Source organism: Cyrtonyx montezumae, unplaced genomic scaffold (assembly GCF_038088225.1).
Source record: "Cyrtonyx montezumae isolate F1298 unplaced genomic scaffold, pur_monq_1.0 scaffold_2, whole genome shotgun sequence".
NCBI lineage: Eukaryota > Metazoa > Chordata > Aves > Galliformes > Odontophoridae > Cyrtonyx > Cyrtonyx montezumae.
This window is the reverse complement of record NW_027071936.1, coordinates 28674557-28686768: the sequence shown is the minus strand read 5'-3', so window position 1 is coordinate 28686768 and position 12212 is coordinate 28674557.

The window sequence follows — 12212 nt, the reverse complement described above, 5'->3', positions numbered from 1 at the left end:
CATTTGTCTTCTGCTGGATGATGTTTTCAGCATGTGTATCTCTGGTGCCCTTTCACTTGTGTGCCCGGGGTGCTCTATTTACTTCCATTTCCACCATTGTGTTTCTGTATCCTACCTCTGTTTTCCTCAGGGATATTCAACAGAAGAGATTCAGAGGTAAATATTACAGAGACTGAGATCTGCTTTTTGAAAACAGTGCTTTCATGATGGTGGAATATTCTCCTGTTTTGCATACCATCAGGAATTTAACTCCTGGCTGCTCTTTAACTCATCCCAGCTCATAAACAAAACATAAAACATACTACAGGTAACTTACAGGTCCTTACATTTCAAGTTTCCTGGCAGCTCACTACAAAGAGCATCTGCAGGCTGTATGTCTCACAGCACGGGCCAGGAAGATTTGCAGGTTTCTATGCAGTATATTCCCAGTCTATGAGGAGCAACACTTGGAAAACACCCAAGTGCATCAGTATCATACAAGGAAATTGCTGGCAGTGTCTTTGCTCTTCTGCCTTTCATACACAGATAATATGTGTGCTTGTCATCAACAAATTTACACATATTATGTATGTTTCTATTACTACACATACTGAGTAAAATAATATAAGATACTGATTTCAGCTGTGGATTCAGATGTTTCTGGAAAGCCTTCTCAGCAATCAAATTTCACTGTACTCAAGCTTTAATTCACAACTCCCACACACAACAAATTAACTGCTGGCATAAAAGCAGTTCACTATAGGGCAGAACAACTCTGCAATTATTATGTTTAACAGTGACCTTGGAAAGGTCTCTGAACAAAGTTAGTTTTTGTGGACAGTAACTTTGCTCTTGGTTTAGCTGGATATGGATACACAAGAAGTAGATCTATCAGAAAAGCCATCCCTGGTGGTGTGTTTAGCACTGACTTCTAGATATAGGATGATGTATTTTTAAAAGATAAGAGATTTAACTATAGCACTGCTCAGGAGATTTATATTAGCTGTTATGAGAACAGCAACAAAAACATTTCTTATTCTAAAATGTGGTCCTTGTGGACTCTAGCTTTTGTCACTCCAGCTAAAAAAAAACAGATCTCATGAACTGCAAGCCAGACTAACACATAGTTTCATATGCACATGATATCTGGGATATAGGTCATGTAGTACCTTTTAAAATAAATATGCATAGCCATATTCCTCATGATCTGAATTATACCAGAATTAGCAAGTGCAACCTACTCAGACCCATTCATTAGCTACTTCTGGTTTGGTTTGCTGCCTCTGCATGTAACGCCAACTGGGAGATGGCGAACTGGGCTGCCTGTGTGGGAGGACAGAGCACTGTTCCACATCACCTTTTCATTACCATTTTCTACATCCAGATTTCTCTCCCTGCTCAACTCCACTCCCTTCCAGATCATGAATCAGCCCTCATCTTCTTCTCTCTACAAGGACCACCTGCCTGCACCATGTCCTCTTTGCTCAGTTGCACATCTGGTTTTGACCGCTGCCACAGAGCAATGTTAGAGCGTTCAGTGCTGAACGGGGGCACTCTCAAGCTGAATATAGCCAAAAAAACATGCTAGAGGATGGAGTGTGGAGGGTTCAGTTTGTGGGGTTGGAGAGTGCTGATAGTGGCTGTGTATGATAGTGCATGATCTGGCTGTGAAACAGATCCTTTCAGGAAATGAAGGAGAGAAAGCTGCAGGACATGCACTAGGAGTATAACAGACTAGCATTTTATACTGTGAGGGTAACCTAAACAGAGTAAAAAGTTTTCTGAGGACCTGGATTTCAATAGCAAGCCAATCTAATCTGTTAATCTACTGCTATCAAAACTTAACTACCTTAAATCAAGTTATAGCTGCTAGACTGCATGTTCCTCCAATGCAGATTGCAACAGTCAAGAACACTATCATCAAAGCTTTCCAGGTGCTTGATCTTACACTCTCATGCATTAAATCCTACACTCCACCTGTGTTCTTCCCGGAGGGTTTCTTGGGTGATGGGAAGAGTCACTATAGCTAGAGCCCAGGGAAGCTGACAAAACTTCCTCGAGCTCCCAGCTTTCTGTTGGCTCTGTTGCAAATAAGTACTGCAAACAGGCTCAAGCTGCTTAGGAAGACCTTCTCAGGCCAAGGGACAAGCACAAGTGCAGCAGCACCCAGGGAAGAACTGAACTGAGAACACAGATACAACATGCTGTGCTGTTCATAGCTGCAGAGCAAAGAGAGTCCACTCTGCCAGCACAGAAAGCTGTAACTCAGTTCAACTTTCTCATCTGTAACAGCTGTGAAGGCAGTGTGTCACCTGGCAGGGCTCCTGGCAGATCTGGCAAGTATGGAAAAAGGGACACGTGGGACATGTGCCCCAAGGAAAGGGCAAAGAAGTTAGGACAAGGCTGGAAACAAGTGACCAAGAGGTGCCACTGGATAGTCTCCTAGCAACCGAGAACCTCCATGCTCCAACCTTCCATACCCAGCAGCAGGGCCTAGTGGTGTGGAGCTGCCGGGATGAGCGTAGTCCCATGGTGAGTGGGAGCCAGTGCTCCTTCATTAGCCTTCTGGCATGCTCACTCCTCCCGCCAGAAGCTCCAGCTGTGCCAACTGGAACAAGTGCAGTTTGGACAAGAAGTTTTTTTCACTGTGAAACTTTGCTGGGAAAATGGGAAACAGGCAAATTACTTTCCTGAGCCTGTGGCTTGTAACCTAGCATCTCCTCTGGCTTCCGAATCAAAACACTGAGCACAGCTTCCCTCACACCTGAGCACACACAGCCTGAGTGTCCCTGCGTGTCTGGTATTCAACTGTGGTACTCCACTTTTGCACAGGGCAAACAGCAGAGCTGAACTGCCATAGGACAGGCTAGATGTGGTTAGCCATCTATGCATGCTTTCTTGACAGGAGCAAGCTAAGTCTTACCATACCTCCTTACAAAACCAGTATTTCCTGTGCTAACCAGAGGTTTTTGCTTTCAGGTACATAGAAAAGCTGTCATCAAGAGTCTTGCCAGCACGCAGCAACAGACATAGGTTCTCTGATTCACTTAACAGCCAGCACTGGAGGTTCATAAAAAGTGGCTTGGATGACTTCAGAAGCAGCTTCCCTCCTCCATCTGATAAATCATCATCCGAGGCAGAAAGGAGCTTTCTCCCATCATTTTACAGGACAGATCCCATTTGTCTCAACAAAAGGCACAGAAAACATCTGTTAAACCCGAGTGCAAGCTCAGGTCAGAGGTGGAAGCCAGGAATGAGTTCACAAAGGAGACTAACCATCACCTAAACCACTGCTCTCAGTTACTGCACTCTCATTTGAAAGACCATGCCTCTCCAAAGGTAAAGACAACATAGTTTCAGCCATTCTTCCTTGCAGTAAACGCCTGTCCATTACCTGAAACACAAAAACAGTCTAGGATTACGTACCCTCTTGCCTTAAAAAGTCCCTCCTTATTTGTTACAAACAGGAAGCCAACGGAGTCCAAATGTATCTCTGATGTTATAGGAACAGCTGTAAGAAACTATCAAGTTTCTGGGACGCCTTGCTGTCATGCTGAGATTAGTCACATGGGTCAGTTACTAAATCACTCCTATCAATATAAAACACTAGAGAGAAGCTTTACCCTCCAGCACTGGAAACCTCTCTGAATAACCCTGAGTGTGCCAGGAATAATAATCTCTGATTAAAAAATAATAATAATAAAAATGATGATTGCAAACTTTTTTTCCTGTATTATGAAGCATGTACTGCCTAAAAAGTTAAGATTAAAGCCTGCAACTCTCAGTCAAACTTTAGGGCTCAAATCCCACTGGTGCAGGTGAAGACCCTGGCCCCTGATACAAATACTTCAATTTCATTCTCTGTACACAGAGAACGGAAAAGTACAGAGCAAATCACAAGTCAGTTTATTCTGTAATGCTGCCTGGTACATCTATTTACTTCAGTATTTGCTGGTGTGAAGGGAGGGGATGGAGAGACTTCTTACATGTATATGCCTCATTTTGGATCCAACCTGACTGCGTACAGTTCTAGTAGTCCATACTTAATTCTAAGTGAACTGTAACCTCCAGAGGGCACACTTAAAATCAGCAAGCCAGTAGCACATGTTTTCCTGACCTGTGAGTCAAGTTCCATAGGAATGCACTTTGACCTTACAAAGTTGAAGGGTGTCTACACTGGAATACAACAAGACAGACTTTGGGGAAGCGGATTTGAAATAAGTTGTAGCTTATATAATGCTTATAGTTCCACTTTATTCTTCTTTTGAAGTCAAAGATTAACTTTCTGTATATTTCTATGAGAGCAAGTGACTCAGTGATTTTTAAAATCCCACTGCAATACTCTAGGAATCTTTTAATATTGTTGGCCTACATTCAGGTTCTTAGTGGCTTGAAAGATATTCACAAACCAATACTACAGTTAAACATTTATGTAGTTGCATCAAAACCTGGATCCATTCTATCTCCACATACTATCTTACTGACTAAAGTAGATTTCTTGCATAGCAAGCAAAGGATTTTTACAGTCTCTGCTACCTGGAGTTTACTGTGGCTATGCATTTGTGTGAAACTGCAGGCCTACAATGAATATTTGCTTTGAGTCTGTCTTATGTCAAAAGTTGATCTCTTGTTTCTAAAACATACTTTGGTACTGAAGGCTGCAGTTAGATTATTTTGCAAACTTGGATTACATTATTGTTTATTCAGGCAATCATCTGACTCAGAGAAAACTCTGAAATGTAATAGCAGGCAGTAGCAGTGAGAGCTGCACAGCTGAGCTCTCTGTAGTCTTAGCATGTACAAATTCTGCTGTTCCAGTCCTTACGTGTGCAGACCTTACTGCCACAGAAGAGGAAAGAGACCAAAAATGGCTCTCACTGAGGGTCTCTTCCTGATTCCTAATGTCTGCTACACCTAAATGCAAACTTGGCAGGCCCAGAAACAAGCCAGAATGTGTCATAGCCCCTACCCCCACTCCCAGCTAGCCTGTGGCAGCCATTAGCAAACAAACGTTTTATGTCAGTCTTGATACAAATAGCCTGTGTCTACCAGCTTATACAATAGAGCTGTTTGTGCCACAGCCTTCCAGCTCCTGTCTCTGGGCAGGGAAACACGAGCCAAAGGCACGAAAGGCACTTGCTTCCCTGAAAATTTGCCAGATGACAGAGGTCTTAAGTGGACAGTGCTGGAGGATATGCCAAGACAGGCTGGAGGTCAGTGGCTGAGCTTCACCTTCCCTTGGTCCTGAAAGCTTTGTCACCATGGTGGGATGAGCAACACACACTTAGCATGATTTTACTGTAGTACAATAAACAAAGTTCATCATCTGTTTGGGTGGGCAGGTCTCCAGCTTTCCTCTGTGAGTACAACTAGTCACAGATGTTCATGGCAACACTGCATTCAGTTATTTGCAGCATTTTCTTTTTTCCAACACAAAAGTGGTGCTGAAAAAATGAAAATACTCTGGGTTGGAGGTAAGAATACTACCTAGGAACCTGCTGCAGTGCCTGTCCATCTCCGCCTTCCTCAGAAGGTGAGCAGCACAGCACAGTTCTGCTGTTCCTAGGTCTGTGCATCTTGCAGAATGTAGCTCCCTGTCAGCCCCTGGGGACCAGCCGCAGTTCAATGTTGTACTTGTTGTTCCTGCTGGACTCAGTTTTGAGAATTTAATATCTTGTGCCTACAAGCAGTGCTGATCACTAAGATGAGAACCATTAAGGTAGATCTTCAGTACAGGCTGCAATGACTTGCATAGGTCAGCTGCATCCCTTGGCACTGCAGTAAGGGTGGAATTGGAAGTACTTAAGTAAAACAAAAAATCATACCCTCAGTTCCAACCACATGATCTGAGTGTCAGGATGGAGTCACTGCATGGCATGTTAAACACCAATTACTGGTTCAGATCTCACCTTTTCCTCTAATGTAACTGGGTGGGAAAGAACTCTATGCTTTCTCCTGCCATCAGATCAAAGCAGCATATGACTAAGTGACCACTGACATCCTCTTGCAATCATTACGCTCAGGAAAGAGGAACTTGCAAGAACAGTTTCAGAACAAGGCATGCAGATTTTATGTCAGCAGTATTTCAAGGCACGTGAAAGATGGCTAATTCTGCCTTATTTATATCACTGGCTTATTATTTCAGGTAAGAGAAATAAGTAACAGCAACAAAGATAATCCCATGCAATTGTGTGGTACCAGATCTGTAATATAGTGTGTTTGGGTGGAGGAGATAAGGACTTTGGCCACCAGAGTTTATAGAATGTCTGGGAGAATCCATTTGCAAATGAGCTGTGAAGGGTACTCAAAAGGTAACCAGATGAGGTTATCCAAAAAGAAAGGCAGAGTCAGGGAATTGTGGGCTTCATTTAGAATTCAGTCACATGATTTATAACATAATCTAAGTGCTTGCAGCTTTCAGGGAATTATCTTCTCAAAGGGAGCACAAATAATCATAATCAGAAATTTATACAGAGATTTGGCATCTCTTGAAGATTAAGAGTATCTTAACCCGAGAATGAAATACTTGTACTCAGTGATGTATGAAGAAGTTTGGAAGAATAGATAGGCAGTCTGAGGTGAGAAAAGTACTTGTCAAAAGAAACTCCTATGACTTGTTTCTGTTCCCCTCCTCTGTTCCCTTCCTCTTCAAGTCCTTGGCTCATGTGATACTTCATTTAGACCAACTTCAGACAAAGCTCAGCAAAGTCTTTCTTCAGCAAGGCATATTAAATTTTGCCTGTCACCATAAGAATCCAAGGAAATAACTATGATGGTGTAAAGAACACATTTTTAAGAGCCAAGGGAAGACACCTGTGACATGGCTGTAAAGCATCCTTCAGTGATGACACACAGCTTCACTTCACAGTAATTAACATCACATCTAGGCTCAGAGGATGCACCTAGGATGCTCCCAGCTGGAAAAGATCTTTGCTTGTAATGCTTGCCAAAACAGGTAATGTGCTGCAAGGGTGTAAAATGATGCCACACTCTACAGTAGTGTCCTGCTGAGTCTCCTCACAGGAGCTGCTCTTTTCCAGGACCAAAAAACCCACATTTCTGATATTCTTTCAAAATCAACTTTTCCTTTCTGAAAAAGAACACAATATTATACCACAACCTACAAACACAGATACATATATTCTTTTTTATCACAAACCTGAAACCTGTGTTTATTTTCTCAGTGCCCTTCAGACTTTGAACTTTGATACATTTCTGTTAGAAGTTGTTTGAAAATAAATATTTGGATGTTGCATTTTTCTGTAGGCCCGACAGTGTAAAGAGTTTACACAAAAGTCAAAGCATGATGTCTACAGGACTTCAGATGGCCACCCAGGTCAATCAGCATGAATTTGCGGGAACATTTTTATTATTATTTAATTTATATGAGCCACTGGGTACCACAGCTTCAGTGAATCCTTGACATGCTTACTATTTCATAGAACTCAGCCAAACACACTGAACTATATTTTACACTTTGGGGGCTTGGACGGCTCATCACTGGCAAAATAATGTAACAGAACAAAATTATGTCTTTTTATAGCTTCATCTATGCTGTATACTCACCCTGCCATTCTGCTGCATGTAGGAATTCCACTGAAGAACAAAGTTACTTTGTTGTTATTTCTCATTGTGTCTCTATCAAGTGTAGAGATTAAAATATTGTGTACAGGGAAAGACTAAATTGAACAAAATTTATAAATCTTTAACTTTGACCCCTCTTAATGGGCTCCAAGAGATCTTTGCTGTTCCAGTGTGTTGTTTTCTCTGATTTAGAATTTCTCATGTCTTCTCCCTTGTCCTTCTATCTCTAGAAGGCAGTTAAAATCTCTAGAAGAGGAGGCGAAAAGCATCAAGAACCAAAAATAAAAAGGCACATGAAATGCTATTTTACCAGCAGGGAAAAAGGAGAATGGAGAACATCAAAATAGAAAGCCTGACTTTCAAAATGAGTGACTAACAAACTGAGGAAACTGGCAAATATTAGCACATGGGAAAAAAATGTAAAAGGAAAAGTGATTTCAAAAAAAAAAAGTGAAAAGCTATCCTTCCTTGATATTACTGGTACACATTTAGAGGAAGCAAAGGAAATGCATCAAGAGTCTGGCCCGGACAAATGTTAAGCTCTCCCTCAAACCCAAGAAGAAATGTCAAGACAGATTACTTAAGGAAATTAAGAAAGAGCAGCATAAATATCTAGGGAAAACTAAGAAAAGTGAGCACAGTGAGATGCAACTAGGGATTGATATTAGATAACAAGGAGTCCCTCCTTATTAACATTTCTGATGAACAAAACTCCATAAGGAGTCCCTCCTTATTAACATTTCTGATGAACAAAACACTGAATATATATATATATATATATATATATTCAGTGGAGAAAGAAATTATTGTTATTCAAAACTTCATTACTTTCTCTTCCCCATGCTTCTGGAAAGCTCAACCATAGTCAAACAGCTAAGACAATTAATGCCAGTGAGAAAGGACATAGATCTCTAGATACAACAGGGATGGGATAGGTTGCACAGCAAATTACACCTGTTAATTGTCTTGAGTCAGCTAAGTGAAGAGAAATGCATTCTACTACAGGGAAAAAATGGTAGGACATAATCACTAGCTGTTTCCTTAAAAATTCATGGAAAACAGGTGTATTTGCAAAGAATCCATTCAAGCTGCAGTGATGCCCTGCTAGAAAATACTTCAGGGATGCTGAAGGGCTTCAGCTGGATTTACAATGATCCTGACATGTCAGACAAAATCTGGAAAAAAAGGGAGTACAAAAGACAGGGCTAAATTACTTCTCCCAAGACTACTTCTCAGCTGTGCAAATACTGAACAAGGAACCATTGGCTAGGCTGAAGTTCACTAGAGGATACAGGGGTTATTGGAAGATTGCAAATGTCTGCAACATCCAGTCATGCAAAAATAATAAAAAAAAAGGAATCGTCCTATAATGAGAACAAAGGTGAACATGAGATAACCCTCTGTTCTTCTCCTCCGGGGTAAGAGAACCAGAGGGGATGATGTCTAAACTTTGCCCAAGTTTAGTCACTATTCTTTAAGAAAACAGGAAGAGTCAGAGGAATAATTACACACCTATGACTAACACGCAAAGATAGAGCAAAATTAATTATGTAATATACATAAGCAGTAACAGAGGAATTAATTAAGAAGCTCTAATTAAGAAGAAGGGAGATTCAAATAAACTGGAAATACTTTATTCCCCGTATGTCTCTGGGAGTGAAGGTATGTAAAACACCGTAAAGTACCTAACCAGCCGAGAGAACCCGCCTCTGTACAGTAGGAACGTCTTCACCGTGAGACACTCTCTCCTCCCATGCCACCTGCTGGCTGTGCGAAACTTTGCACAGAGAAGAGTCGAGTGCAAAGCCGACGCTCGCAATTAGTATGAGGAGGTGGGACAGAAACGGCCAGGCTTATGGTTTTGTCCAGGAGCGTGATGCATGTCCAAAATATATGAACACTTTACCCTTCTCATTTTTCTACTTTGTTTGTTAAGGATCCAGTGCAGAAAGATTTAAGCAACTGCCAAGAATCCCCCACAGCAGTAAAAAGACTAATACACAGTGTGTCTTGAGACTTGACTTGAGATTTTACTTGGTTTCTAGTGAAAACTTCTGTAGACTAAGCTTTGCGAGCTCTTATTAACATATTTAACAGATGATGGCTTTCCTTTTCCTGCGCAGTGATAATGAGGCATGCCTCTTCCCACCCACTTGACAAAGACTTCTTGTTTTTTTAATTCTGTAACATTGAGAAGCTTCAGTGTAAGACCTGGCAACCTGCAAACACTGAAACTCCTATTCATTATCAGAAATCTGCTATTTGCCTCTAAACTCACCTATAACCTGTTTTCCTTTTCCTTCTCTACATGGCTTCATGAAACTACCTCAAGGTTTTTACTCTTGTTGCTGTTAAGGTCAGGAAGAGCTCCTGAAAAGCTCCAGAAAGCTTGCCTGCCGAACTCTAATTGTCGAATTGTCCGTGGAACTTCCAGATGCCCCAGTAATACAGATAAAGAGCAAAACAGGGCTCCTTAATTTTTATTTCTTCTCTTCTTGTTTGTGTTTTCATTTTGTTCTATTATAAAATTGGAAGAATCACTGCACAGAGAGTACTACTACAGTACTCTCCACTGTCGGTAAACAGCAACTGTATACCAGGAGATCAGACAGTGAAACGCAGCCAGGCTCATAAGCGCTCCCTAAATAGCATCCCACACTGCCACTACCAGAGCCAGAATAGCAGGATAGATGTGCCACCAGACTGATCTCAGCAGAGCATTTCTCACACTCTGAAACTACAGATGAGATTCCTTGTCACCACACTAGAGGGGGCACAGCTTACAATATAAAATTCAGAAAGGTCATTTGAGAGAGTGTACATGGGCTAGGGCTTCATTAATAACAGCTATAGCTCTACAGCTTTTATAGAACTGTAATAATAAAGATACTGTTTATAGAACTGTAATAATAAAGATTCACCCTGTTGTGCTGGTTCTGAAATATGAAGAGGTGGGTAGTTTGAGGCTCCTGTTCTTATCCCACTCAGCTGGCTGATACTTCTGCAAAGTCACATGTAGCTTTTCAGAATGTTTCAGCAACTGCTACCACACTGACTGAATAAATAACGGTGCAATGAAGCCTCAGTGTTCACAGAGCACACGCTTCTAAATTAATGCCACCTCAGAAATGATTTCATGAGCAAGTTAGAAACAGAATTAGTTGCATCCCTGAGAATCTGAGAAACTGCCTCCTTGCCCATTTACTATTATGCTGCTTTGTTTTGTTCCAACAAAAGCTTTAAAAAACATAAAACGCAGTTTGGTTCATGTCAATCTGCCTTGGAAATTCTCTTAGGAGGCAGATGTCCCCAGTTTCTACAGGACAGGAGCATTTCAGAAATTTCTAGAGAGGTAAGGTACCAAAACCCAAGGCAAGTTACCAAGTGTGATGATGTGTTTGTTTATGAGCAGGAATCTTGTTATTAAGCATCTGGGGAGCTCCTGGACAATGACTTTTCTCACTTCTGTTGAACATTTCTGCTTCTACCTCTTGTTAAATGCTCAGCAATTCAGGAATTTCAGCCTTAGCATTTGCCAAGAACCTTGTTTTCAGAAAGAGATACAAAATAAAAAAATAGACAGCTAAACAGGAGTTCCAGTGCACAAATTCCCTGCTACCTGGACAGGGTACCATTGTTACAATCATGACTGAGCTACCTAAGAATAGCTGTATCCAGCATAAATCCACTTAGCATGTGCTTTTCCTTTAGCCACTCATTCTTGTTTTCTCCTCTCTGTCTTTGTCCAGACGAGAAGGATTTTTGGTAAGATTTTTAGTTGTGTCAGTTAGTTCATCTGACCTATTTCAGTGGCTATATGAAAGCAAAGACCTGCACAAAACAGTGAGGACAGGGGAACCAAAGGGTCAGATAATTACTTCTTGTAACAGTGTTTAATTACACTTAAGTATAATTCTACCAGACATTTTACAAATTATGAAGCCTTTTCCAGTTATGCCACCCATGCAGCCATCACAAGCATGTCATCATTGATAAAACTGTCTTTTTCTCTGAACCTCTTGCTCACCAAAACCTCCCTCACCTCTAAAATGTGCCCGGTTCATCAGAAGTGGCCATTCCACAGCAGATTGTAGGAAGGCCCAGAACTAGGAGACAATAGCACTCAAAGTGCATTTGCATCAGTGGATGCTGATGACACCTGGTAGCAACTGGGAGAAATAGCAGATTCCCTCCAGGGTCTTCCCCAGGAATCTGGGTTACAGAACTGTCCTTCCCTGCCTGGGAGAAGAGGAAGTTTGTCTCTGGTGGCACCTTGGTTCTTTGTGTCTCTTTTTACAGTCATTCAAATGCGTGACATTAAACAATTATTCCCTGGGAACTCCCTAGTTTAGTTTCTTCAGCAGATACTGGGTGAAAAGCAGACTGAGCAACAGAAGAGACTTGTATGAGCATGGAAAATGGTTAGTATCAGAGGATAATTATGCCCTACTCTTGCTCATTAAGAAGCAACCTGCTTTTACTTTGTCATTTTGTTTTTCACCACTTGCATTTCTGTGCCTTCAAAATTAACTGTTCCTTAAGGATTTCTGTAATACTCACTTCTAAGCCGTGTTAATTTAATGTCTTCCTTTCTAAGCCACTTTACCAGCTAATTTAAGAAATGCTGGGATTAGCAGCTCCAAACCTTA